The following is a 12,195-nucleotide window of genomic DNA, read 5'->3' as shown; positions in this document are numbered from 1 at the left end:
CTTTTAACTATTTTCTGAAAGATTGTATTTACTTTCTCTTGCAAACATTGTATAGTTTTTCCCCTTAATTTTAGCAACAGTTCTTAAATTCCAGAAGCTCTTTCTTTTATTCGGTCAATTTTTGTATCGTTCTATTTTGATGAATATACTACCTCCTTGAATCTATGTAGGGTGCCCCCTATACTTTCCTTTGTTTACTGAAATTGCTTATTTTTCTCTGTAGTTAACATTTCTTTTTACTTCTTTCTTTTTCATGATGCAGGCTTTCTACAAATACCTTTGTTTCTCAGTTGCCTTTTCATATTAATGAGCAAGGCAACATAAAACTTCACTATGAGTTCTAGTGTAGTGACAGGGACAGACATGATGGCATGAAAACTGCAACGACCAGTTTTCCCCGCAGAGGGAACTGCAGGGTTGGGGTTCTTGGGCTTTGGTGCTTCTAAAGGGAGAAATAGAAAGGGTTTTGGTGAGGAGCATCGGCTCCCACATCATCCATCCTAATGTCCTCCAAACAGCTACTTCAGTGTTTTCAGAGATGAGCCCTTTGGTTGCAGTGGTCGTGGTGATTGGTAGATAACTCCATGCCGGGCGTTTTGTTACTGAGGACAACTGGGCTGTGCTCAGAATTTAATTTCTCTGTTGTCAATCCCACAGCTTATCTTTACCTTCAATAGTACCTGCCATTCCTGAGTCCTAATCCCCTCCATGGTCCTCCGGAGAAGAGGAGCTCCAGGCAGGGTCTTTGTACATGAACTCATAGCTAGGTTGCCCATTGGTCGGCTTCTTTGTCCACCAGTTCTTCTTCTAATGTTTGTCTCCCCAAAATCTATTAAAAGTTCTCCTTGGGCGATGTCCAACCCCAGCATTTTTTATTGCTGTAGATTTTATCTTCCTTATTCTCTACTAATATTTTAGTGGGGTTTTGTGGGAGGTGGTAGCGGAGAGAGAAACACAGAACCTCAATTCACTACCTGGAACTAAAAGTCACAGATAAACTCTTAAAAGATAAGCTTTTATCTCCATTTTACATTAAATTTATGGAAAGCATCCTGTCATGCAGTATTTATTAAATTTCAACAGCTTCATGAGATATACAAAATTATCTCTACCTTGAAATGAACAAAAATCAGGTACAGTTAGATGGACTTCCTCAAGGTTGAAACACTAGTTGGGAACACAAAGCTTAGTATTATAATTCGACTACCGACAACACAAGGACAATGAGTATTCACAGATTCAGAGATGCGCTTTTAGTCACTGACATATTTCAGAATGTATGATGGTATCGAGTAAAGAGTCTTATTTCTTCTAACCAGTCAACTGTACCTTCCTGGATTTTAATTTCTTCATCTGACAGTGTCAGGGACATTTCTAAAGTTTTTTTCAGCTTTAACGTTTGAGATTTAGGCAATTTGTCCCTAAATGATATTGCTTGGGGCTTAACAAGCCTCACTTCAGAAGTGTTTTCTGAGCATGTTGCTGCGGATTTAAGTACACAATGCCCTGCCCTTAGTGGGATGGGCTTCATCAAGAACTTTCCCAGGACACTAAATTAAATCTAATAATATTTAATAGTGAGGACTCCTGCTTAATTGGTATAGTCATGCTCACTTAACTGAGATGCCTCTAAGTGATTGTGTCCGATATCCATAGAACTTGGGGTGCCCAGAGACTGGTGATGCTTTTGGCTTCTTCAAATAATTCTGCTGGTGCCAAGTCAGCAGAGCGCTACAGAGAGAGCGAACTCTTCTCTAGAAACATCATCTCTCCGAGATGAGAAGAATCAATGTTCCCAGNTTGGGGCTTAACAAGCCTCACTTCAGAAGTGTCTTCTGAGCATGTTGCTGCGGATTTAAGTACACAGTGCCCTGCCCTTAGTGGGATGGGCTTCATCAAGAACTTTCCCAGGACACTAAATTAAATCTAATAATATTTAATAGTGAGGACTCCTGCCTAATTGGTATAGTCATGCTCACTTAACTGAGATGCCTCTAAGTGATTGTGTCCGATATCCATAGAACTTGGGGCGCCCAGAGACTGGTGATGCTTTTGGCTTCTTCAAATAATTCTGCTGGTGCCAAGTCAGCAGAGCGCTACAGAGAGAGCGAACTCTTCTCTAGAAACATCATCTCTCCGAGATGAGAAGAATCAATGTTCCCAGGAAGAAGATTACTCTTCAGTTCTCTAATACAGGTTAATTAGCAAATGACACTCTTTCTTCCAGTGAAAAGGCTACTCATGGATAGCTGGCCTAGTGTACTGAGTGCTTGATGTAGGCATGTACGGCAGCAGACACAGCTGTGTGTGTCTTTCTTCCAGAGAGATTCTCATTATCTACATTAAAAGACAAACCCATACAGAGAAAGGAGGCAGGAGCTGACTCTGAGGCTTCAGAAAAGGGAAGACTCCAAACACGTACACACATGTCCACTCAGGCTGATTAGTCAAATTGAAAAGAAAAGCACAGGGTCACAGTTTCTTCTTTACAAACCTCTGTAACCTCAAAAGGTGCTGAATTTAACACCTGGTGGTTTTTAGCCACCAGGGTTCTCTCAGTTTAGATTAAATGAGGTCTCTGTGTCTTTGGTGTCTTAAATCATTGCTATATTGAGGTTTGTTGCCATTGTCTTATAAGAAGCTTGACTTTATTCAATATGGCTTATTCTATTTCCCTCATTTGGCCTATATGACAATATTTTCCTTATAAGTAGCATTTAGGGAAATTTTACAATGGGAAACTATTATTTTAAGATCTAAAATAAAGCATGTTTAAAATTTATCTCTTTTTTGGCTACATAGACCTATGAATAGTGAATTGATTCATAACAGGGGAGATTTGGGCTTTATCTGATATATGTTTATCTCATACAATAATTGGCATGTCCTACAATAACCATAATATTTTCTGAGTTGCTGAACACTCCACACACACAATTTGTTCATAAGCCAAATAATCCCAGACCACATGTTCCATATAATCACTATAGCTGTCAACAACAGACTCACACTGCTTAATTTATTTTTTCAAAAAGGGTGGAGCTTTTAGGTAATTCACTTAACAAAGTTAAAGGTGTAAGTTTAATGACTGCTTTCCAGCAGCTTACATTACATTTGGGCTCAGTAATACGGTTATTTCTCCTACCCACAGGAAGAATGTTCCATGCCCTCAATTTAACCCTTCTGAACCAGTGCTTACCTACACTATCATTAGCAAAAGCATTTTACAACTCACTGCTAATGCAGAGAGTTACTGCTCTCTCTCCATCTCACTGAGGCACTGGGGCTGGGCAAGAGACTAGTGGAAGTTAGGAAAAATAATGGGCTGAAATCAGGTGGATTTCAACACCTGAAAGAGAGACCTGAGTGACTTTTTAGCAGGGACAAGCATTTACCTAGGACTCTTCTTCCCTTTTCCTTTGGTTCCTCCTCATTTCCATGTCTTACCTCTATGCAAGAGATGGGAATCGACAGTTCTCACTACCATGAAATGCAATAATTTGGGTGGTAATAAAATATTCACTAGCTTTTTAAAAAAATCTCTAATTTTGATTTTTCAGGTTTTTGTTATTTTGTCCTCATTATAAGATTTTTAGTTTACCAGATAATGAAAGTATGCTGCACATTAGTTTAAAATACTTGAAGTGACATTGCAAAGTTTGTCTCTATGTAAAAAGCAGAGTAATTATACCACTTTGTCAATTCAATATTGTGTTCCCTGTATGTACTCAATGAATGACAACTGTTGTTGATTAGATAAATGCTATACATGCATGTTATTAAAAATCATATAATACTTGATCATTATTCTGGCCCATCTGATTGCTAAGTATGCCAACAACCTAGAGTACTAAATAAATTGCTTCGGTCCAGAGTCCTCTTCATGACTGTATGTTTTACATTGTTCATTCTTCTAAATAAAATCATCTTATGACCTACTGAGTCCCAAAGAATCTGTACTTACTTTGAAATTTAGATTTATCAGATCGATTTATAAGGTCAAAGTAGTGGCAGCACTTCACAGGCACGAGAATTTCCTCAGCAACAGGCTTGGGTTACACTTTTTTGTGCATGCCACGGAAGAGTTTTAAATTTAATTCAGGACTAAAAGCACCTGAATAGGAGCAAGAAGTGTGGTGGATGAAATGATGAGAAAAGCAAAGCGAACTGAGAGTCAGAAGGCTGGTCAAGGTTGCAGAAGTGCCTCTGTTCCTAATTCGTCTGTGACCTTAGTTTTTTTAGAAGGGGTGTATTTAGACCTCAGTTTTGTGAGCTTTACAGTGAAGACACTGAACTCAGTCTCTCTGACCTTATGTTATGATGTTAATGCTTTTGACTTGTCACTTACCTCTTCTAAGGGCACCTTATAAATCTATGGTGATCTGAACATAACAGCTGGTGATGCAACAGAGGTCATTTGGGGGTTTATTAAATATCTAAATATATTTTATAAATATAGAAAAGTCTAGCAAAGTCAATAATAATATGGATGCATCTTACCTTTAAATTTTATTAAAAATATAAAAATCAAATCACATTTAGTTATATATTTAAATCATTGTCTTTTTTTCAGAAAAAGACAGATTTTAAGATATTAAGATGTTACTAAGTCTGCATATTTATTTTAGGTTATGGGCTATCTAGTGTTCACCCACTCATGTGTTGAAGACCTAAGCCCCAGTGTGACTGTCTTTGAAGCTAAGATCTTTAGGAGGTAATTAAGGTTAAATGAGGTCATAAGTGAAGGGCCCTGATCCAATAGAACTAATGGTCTATCACGGAACGATCTCTCTTGATCTTCCTCCCTCCCTTCCTTCTCTCTCTCTCTCTCTCCCTCTCTCTCTCCCTCTCTGCATGCACACAAAGGAAAGACAATGTGAGGATGCAAGGTGAAGATGGACATCTATCAGGTAACAAGGGAGGTCTTACCAGAAATGAAACCCAGTCAGACCTTGATCTTGAGCTTTCCTGCCTCCAGACTGAGAAAATAAATTGCTGTTAGTTGTGCAGTTGGTGCTATTTCCTTATGGCAACCCAAGTGGACCATGATATTCTCCATATTTATTAAAAGTACCTAGAAATGAATAAAATACTATGCTGTAGAGGTTCGTGAGACTCCTCAGAATAGTCATAGGGCTTTCTGTCTGAACTGCTTGGCTGCCTGGCCATAATGGCATCTAACTCCCTGCATCCCCCCCAAAAAAAAATCACTCTTGACTTGTAGGAGGAAAGGTCTCTCATTACCGTAAGTCTTTGTGTAATTAATATTCAGGTAATGTGTGCCACATGTATAATTTTAAACCGAACAATGGCAAAGTTTATCTATTAACAAACACTATACAAGATCTCTTAAGATTCATTTTGTCTAAGAAAGGGAGGGTTACAGGTGTTTCCTCCAAGGTGGAGAATACTGTGGGGTGTCTTCCAGGGCTGCAATGTCGTCACTATCACATTTCTTGACCTTACACAACTTACCCTGCCTTCTGTCACAGTGAGTAAGCATAGGAACAGCAAAAAAAATACTACAGAATTCAGAGATGAATGTTAACTTCCTAGTTACTAGAATCAAGAGAATATAATTGAGTCATCATTCACAAGCACAGAGGAGCTAAAGGTTAGGTGAATTGCCCTCATAGCTCATATACAGGAAGTAAATGGAGAGTCAGAACCTGAAACCAGGTCTCTTGGATTCCATTGTTCAAGTTGTTATACAATCCGCTGCACATACCTCCTCTTTCTATGTATGGAGAATATGGCTAGGCCCAAAATATGTGTGCCACAGATCCCATGGCGAAATGCTTCAGCATATCCTGTAATGGGTGCATATTATTCAATAGAAAACAACTTGAAATACGAGATATTTTTAAAACAACAATAAAGCCATTTCAAGCAACTGCATGTTATGTTGTAATTGTTTTCCTTCCTTTATAAATTATCTGGGATGTGCACAAGTCAAATAGTCCCTACATATGTTCAAGAGAAGTAAACTTATTTCTTTTTCGTGGCTGGTTCTCATTTTGTAATCTCTTATAGAGGTGCACTCTTGAAAGAAAAATAATGACTTGGGTGTGTGACCTTTGTCAAGATCATTTGTAAACACTCTTTCATAATGGAAAAGAATCAACCTTGAAATAAACTAAAACGCAGTTATTTTTCTTGACTGAAACTCTTGCCTAAAAAAGAATTGCAATTCACTTTCAACTTTCATACGGTTTTATTTGTAGTACAGGATCATTTGGGGAGAATATAAGTAAGAAACAAAAAGCAACCTCTGAATGTCTAAGCAGATCATTAAGGTTGTTTCAAGCTTACATGTCTGAAATTATGAAATGCAGATTTTACTGTTACTTAAACTTCCTTTTTATTTAAAAACTCTTTGTCTTGCTGGAAACAGCCTGAGTGCCCATCAGTAAATGAGTGGGTCAAAAAACTGTGGTACATTTATACAATGGAATATTACATGGCAGAAAGAAAAAAAGGAGCTCCTACCCATTGTGGCGGCATGGATGGAACTGAAGAGGATTACTCTGAGTGAAGTAAGCAGGAGGTTAAAAACAAACACTGTATGATCTCACCTACAAGTGGAACATAATCAACACAATGAATAAGCAAGCAAAATAGAACCCAAGATATGGAAATAAAGAACAAGCTCACAGTGACCAGTGAGGAGGTGGGAGAGGGGATAACAGGAAAAAGAAGGGGAAGGTCGTCAAAGAACATGTTTAAAAGAGACATCGACAAAGACAACGAGACAGGAGGATTGAATGTGGGACGTTGGGGTAGGTAGGGCAGAGGAGAGTAATGGGGGGAGTAATGGGGACAACTGTAATTGAACAACAATAAAACAATAAAAACTCTTTGTCTTATAAACAAAATCCACCATAGGTAATTACTTTTAATTGCGATTTTTCAGGTAGTTTCTAATATCTAGTTTTTTATTTCTCCAATAAACTGGTAATAAATTACAATTTTGAACAATTCACAATGGACCATTTAAAATGTCACCGTAGTATTGATCAAGAATTTCATCTGCAGCTGACAAGGAGCAACATACTCTCGAAAAGATCTTTGGGTCAGTCAACCAAATGCTTAGGTAAATTTTTGCATCTAATGCCACAACACTGTGCCTTACAGTAAAAGATGAAAGTTGGCAATTCTACTGTAAAGGCTTAGCAGGGAGTCTGCTCGTTCTGGGAGTGGTGTTGGATGGTACTAAGAACAAAAGCACTAAATTGGTTTCAAATTTTGTTTCTTTTTGGAATGAGATCTTGCAAAAAATAATGAGCAGGCAGAAAGCAGGGCAAATAAAAATATCTAGTATGGGATTTTAGGGACCTTGAACAAATGTTTTGTTTCTGCCTCCTATCTGTAGAAATGTCCACTTTTTAAACTGATTTCTTTTTAGAAGGAGGGGAAGGGAGGGAGGGAGAGGAACTGACCTGTCGCCTCTCACACATGCCCCACCCAACCGGAGACTGAACCCACAACCCAGGCATGTGCCCTGGCTAGAAGTCAAACCGGGACCTTTCCTTTTTGGGGGAGGCTGCCAGCCAGCTGAGCCGCACTGGTTTGGGTGAGATTACCATTTTGAATAGGCAAAACTGTATTCTAATCTTTAAATCAAACTTCTGGGGAACAAATATTATGTTATACTAATTAGCAATCATTCTGGCAACTGGAAATGGTTCCTTTATGCAGCTCCAAAAATGCTTCCAATGCATTTTATTGTACATTTACTCTCATTCAGTCCTCAGTGAAATGGAATCGCCTGTGAGAAGAAATGAAGAGTTTCTAGTCACCACCTTTTAAGTAAGAAATTTTTATAGGCTTTGTGATAGACATTGTATCTAATCTAAGCATTTTCTTCTCTGTAACAAATAACCTCACTTCCCCACTTTTTCCTCATCTCTTCGCATTTCAAAATCCCTAGTTCACTGTGAGAACTGGAAGGAACAATAGACAAGGGATTAAGAGTTAAAGCTCTTTTCACAGTCACATAACTGCCTTTGGATAAAACACTTCCAACTGTACAAGTTTTGTCAATAGTAAAATATAGAGTTTGACGGAAATTATCTCTAACTAATTGTCTATCTCTGAAAGCACAGTCCAGATGCATTCCTGAAATCTATCTAGTTTTCCCACATTAGTTAAGGGATCTATAACTGGACACAGCATGCTGGTGCTCAGTATAAAATGAGGTCACCATTGTGACATACATTTATTCCTATTTCTAAATCCTGGTCTTACAATAATATACTTGAATTGAACATCAGTGGTGGAAAATAATTTTATGATTCATGTTAATTTCAAGGGTTTTTTTTTTCTGCTAATCTAGCAGGTTTTTTCCTGCTATTTTTTAAATTTTGTTTTTAAGTATATCAGCTGAGGATATACTAAATGAACATTCATTTTGTTTGCTCATGATTATTTCTCCAACATATTATTTTATTATTATAATCTGAGGATCCATGGACTTACCAATCTGTCTACTTACAACACATCATTTACTCCCTTAATTAGTACCCTCACAAATCACCAGAGAAAATATTTAGCAGCACCAGGGCAGGTGCTGGCCCCAGAGAAGCACCTCCACTCTAGTGCTGACATGAGGTCAGACCGCGGAGGTCAGACCTCCGATAAGGTCTCTGTGCCAATGACCATGAGTTCTGTGACCCACCTATGGCCTATGTTCTCAATTAACTTGTGGATATTTTCCATTTCCCTGTTTGTTTGGATTATATTTTGTGCATCTGTATAATCTGTTGATCTACTTTCCTTGAGAGATAGAAAAGCTGCCCAAAGTGAGAGGATGACACCTACGAATCTATTTAGATAATAGAAAAAAGGCAACAAAAGATTTATAGCCAACTGAACTATAGTAATATATTAAATGTAAATGTGTTAAAATCTCCCATTAAAACCAGAGTTTATCAGCAGTTTTCTGTACAGAAATGAAATGTTTTAGTGGCTAATGACCTCAGCATATCATATAGTTAGCTTCATGAACCCAAATATGGAAGTGCCTATGGGACATCGAGGTCCTAGAAACTTGGGGCAAGTGCCCTCCTACACCTGGGAGTCTGCGTGCTGCAGGCTGATGAAAGGTGGCGAGGGAGGAAGTAGTTCTTCCTACCGAACTAAAAACAATCTGAGTCACAGCCCATGACATACAAGAGCTGTACATGATCTCAGAGGGCATCTAGGTCAGCCTTCTAATTTTACAGGTGGAGAGCTTGACACCCAGATAGGTGGCCCAAGGTAACACAGCTAGTGAGTGGTAATCAAAGTGTCCGCATTCCCAACATCATGTGAACTCATTATATCTGATGCTTCCTACACCTATAATTACCCACCATTTTCTTTTTTGTGAGTTTATTATGTGTTCTCTATTTTGAGGTATCTTAATTGTTTAATGTTCTTTTTTCCCTACTTTTTAACAAAAATTTACGCATACTATTACTACATCTACTGCTCCACATTTTCTTTTTTTAATTGTTTTAACCTAACAGAATATCTTGAAGGTCAATTTATTTTAATATATACCCACCATTTTCAAAGTACAAGTGATTGAACCAATCACCATATGTTCTTTGGTCTAAATTTTGCCTATTGAGTCTTTCTCAATTCATTTAAGGCTTCCTTTGATATATATTTGAACAAGATTTAGATCAGAAAGAAGAGTGAGTAACTTAACTGTCTTTGTCTGAGCCGATAAGCCTCTAGGGCTGGCTCATGACAGAGAAAGTTTCATTTCATGGTAATTGTTTCAGTTTTTTATAGAAACTTCTCCATTCAGGCTTTCAGATGAGAGAGGGAAATAAAATGCATCATTGAATTACTCCCACTCATGTTTCATAAGGTGAACACAACTGTTAATTTGCAATTTGTTTAAACATAGTAATTTTAGGGGGCCTTTTTTTAATTTAAGGATTATTTATACTTTTAAGATGTAAGCGGAAATTTTGCTCTCTCAAATTTTACTCAACCTCATTGTTTTTTCTCCTGTGTAATTTTAGAAAACTTAGACATCTTGCTTGTATCCCTGATTTTCTTTGGAGCCTGATCTTGCAATCTACTGCTCTTTTCATATTTTAATGCAAATTGATTTTCCTCCCGCTAGTGAAGAGCCTTGGTGGGCTTGTGTTGTGGGAAGAGTGGATATCAGGGTTCTGGGATTACCCAAGTCATTTGTCCTCTGGAGGATTTTCCCAGACATTTTGGACTATTACAGAAGGAGGTTTCCGTGGTTAGAATTACCATTCCAAGAGGCTATCTACTCATTCACCTACATGTGTTTAAAAGTTCTGTAATCTAGTCTGTGAGCATCAGTCAGATGTTAGGTCTCAGGACATCTTTAAGTCCATGGCCTGCCTCAGTAGATGAGTTCCAGAGAACAGCAAAGTCTTCTGATTCTCTCTCCCCAATTTTTGTGACCTAACTTTACAAGGCCCCTGAATGAGAACTGTGGGCCAGATAGCACTCAGCAAGACTCTTAAAAATACCAAGTGAGAACTCTAGGGGGAAATAAAACTATAAATTTATATATATGAAAAACATCATTTTGGGAAACTTTCCAAGATGTATTAATTGGGCAACAGCTAGTCAGCTTTTTTGGAAAATGAATGAAAGTTGAATGCCTTCCATTGTACATTATAAGAAATAAATCTTTCTTAAAGATGCTACTATTAGCCTTTTTTCGAATTCATGACTTTTAATAAAAATAAATACATTCATATTTTTCTTATTTTTTTTCTCACCTCACCAAGATTTCTTGAGTATTCAAAATTTGGGTTCAAATGTCTGTTTTAGTTTTAGATGAACCACTGCAAGCACCCTGGTGCCAGTATGTTCAAAGCCTTTAGTGACCTCATCTAACATTAATTTAAATTTCTATATGTCGGACTTGATGACGTGGGGTACTCTGAAAGCAGTCATTTGATTGATGCCATCCCATTGCTGTGGCAATGTGAAAGCACCACGGGCATTTCCAGAGGCAGCGTGGAGGCTACAAGCCAGAACAAGTATACTGGCATAAATCCTCAGTAAATATTAAGATCAATGGCTACATACAGTGTGCTGATGGTAGCTTTTTGCTCTGAGTTAAAATTAAGATAAATTATATTATTGATGTATTAAGACCTCCTCTTTGCCTGTAAAGCACAGGACAGGTTTTTCATGTTTTTTTTTTCTGCACATAACCTACTTCTCTTGCTAGTTACCAGACATTGCAACATAATACTTACACATTCATTTAACCTATGGCTGGTCTGTATTGGTTTTAATGAAAATGATGTGACCTACAGAAGCGTCTTGGATAAGGGCCAGGATCATATTGTGGTGAGTCATTTGACCTCCACTTACGTGGCCAGTCTTAAGGCCTTGATCGTCCATTCTTAATCACATTCAGCAGTGCTCAATGAGTAATAGCACCCAGTGTAAAAAAAGCAGTGCCCTTTACAGAGGGTTCCTTGGAGGCTGGAGTAGAGGAGGAGGAGGAGCATAGAGAGCCGTTAAGACTACAAAATGTAGTCTTTACAGAGGGCAAAATTCTTGTTGGTTGAGATCAAAGAATATTTTTTTTCTCTTTCACACAAGCTTTCAAAAAGTGGGGGTTGTAAAACCTTGAGCATTTGGGGTGCATGTAGCAGGATACCTCTTTCCCCCATTAGGTGTCCTCTAATATTTGGGGTTTTAATTGACAGCCTTGGAACATTTCACGGGAAAGATCTTTTAGAACTGAAACACACAATATTTTAAATAACTAAATATTTCTGCAAGAAAAATGAAATAAAAAAGGGTATTGTCATATTTTCTTTGGGATTTAATGGATAAGCCATAAACTCTTTGGTAAATGCTACCTATTCAGCAGAGAATCTGGTCTAAAATACTGAATCCACTCTGCTGAAGCCAATCAGTTGTGTCAAAAGGAAACATTTTTTTCTACCTACAAACTCATCTGCCATAGTGACTCTCAGATTCTGGTCTGGAATCACTGCCGATCCCTTATAAGCCTTGTTTGTAGGTCACATGATTCGAGTCCTAATCTAACTCCATCTAAGGCATTCAACTCTAAAATAAATATTATAAGTAAGAGAGACAGAGTAAAAGAGACCTAGCCATCTCTTTAGAGGTTTGTCATCAAAATTACTGCAACTTGACCTCTAATTGTTGGCACAGTCTCCCAGGGAACATCTG

The sequence above is a fragment of the Sturnira hondurensis genome, unplaced genomic scaffold (genome assembly GCF_014824575.4).
Source record: "Sturnira hondurensis isolate 20B ecotype Veracruz unplaced genomic scaffold, ASM1482457v3 Scaffold0019428, whole genome shotgun sequence".
NCBI classification, from domain to species: Eukaryota; Metazoa; Chordata; class Mammalia; order Chiroptera; family Phyllostomidae; genus Sturnira; species Sturnira hondurensis.
This window is presented reverse-complemented; position numbering follows the sequence as displayed.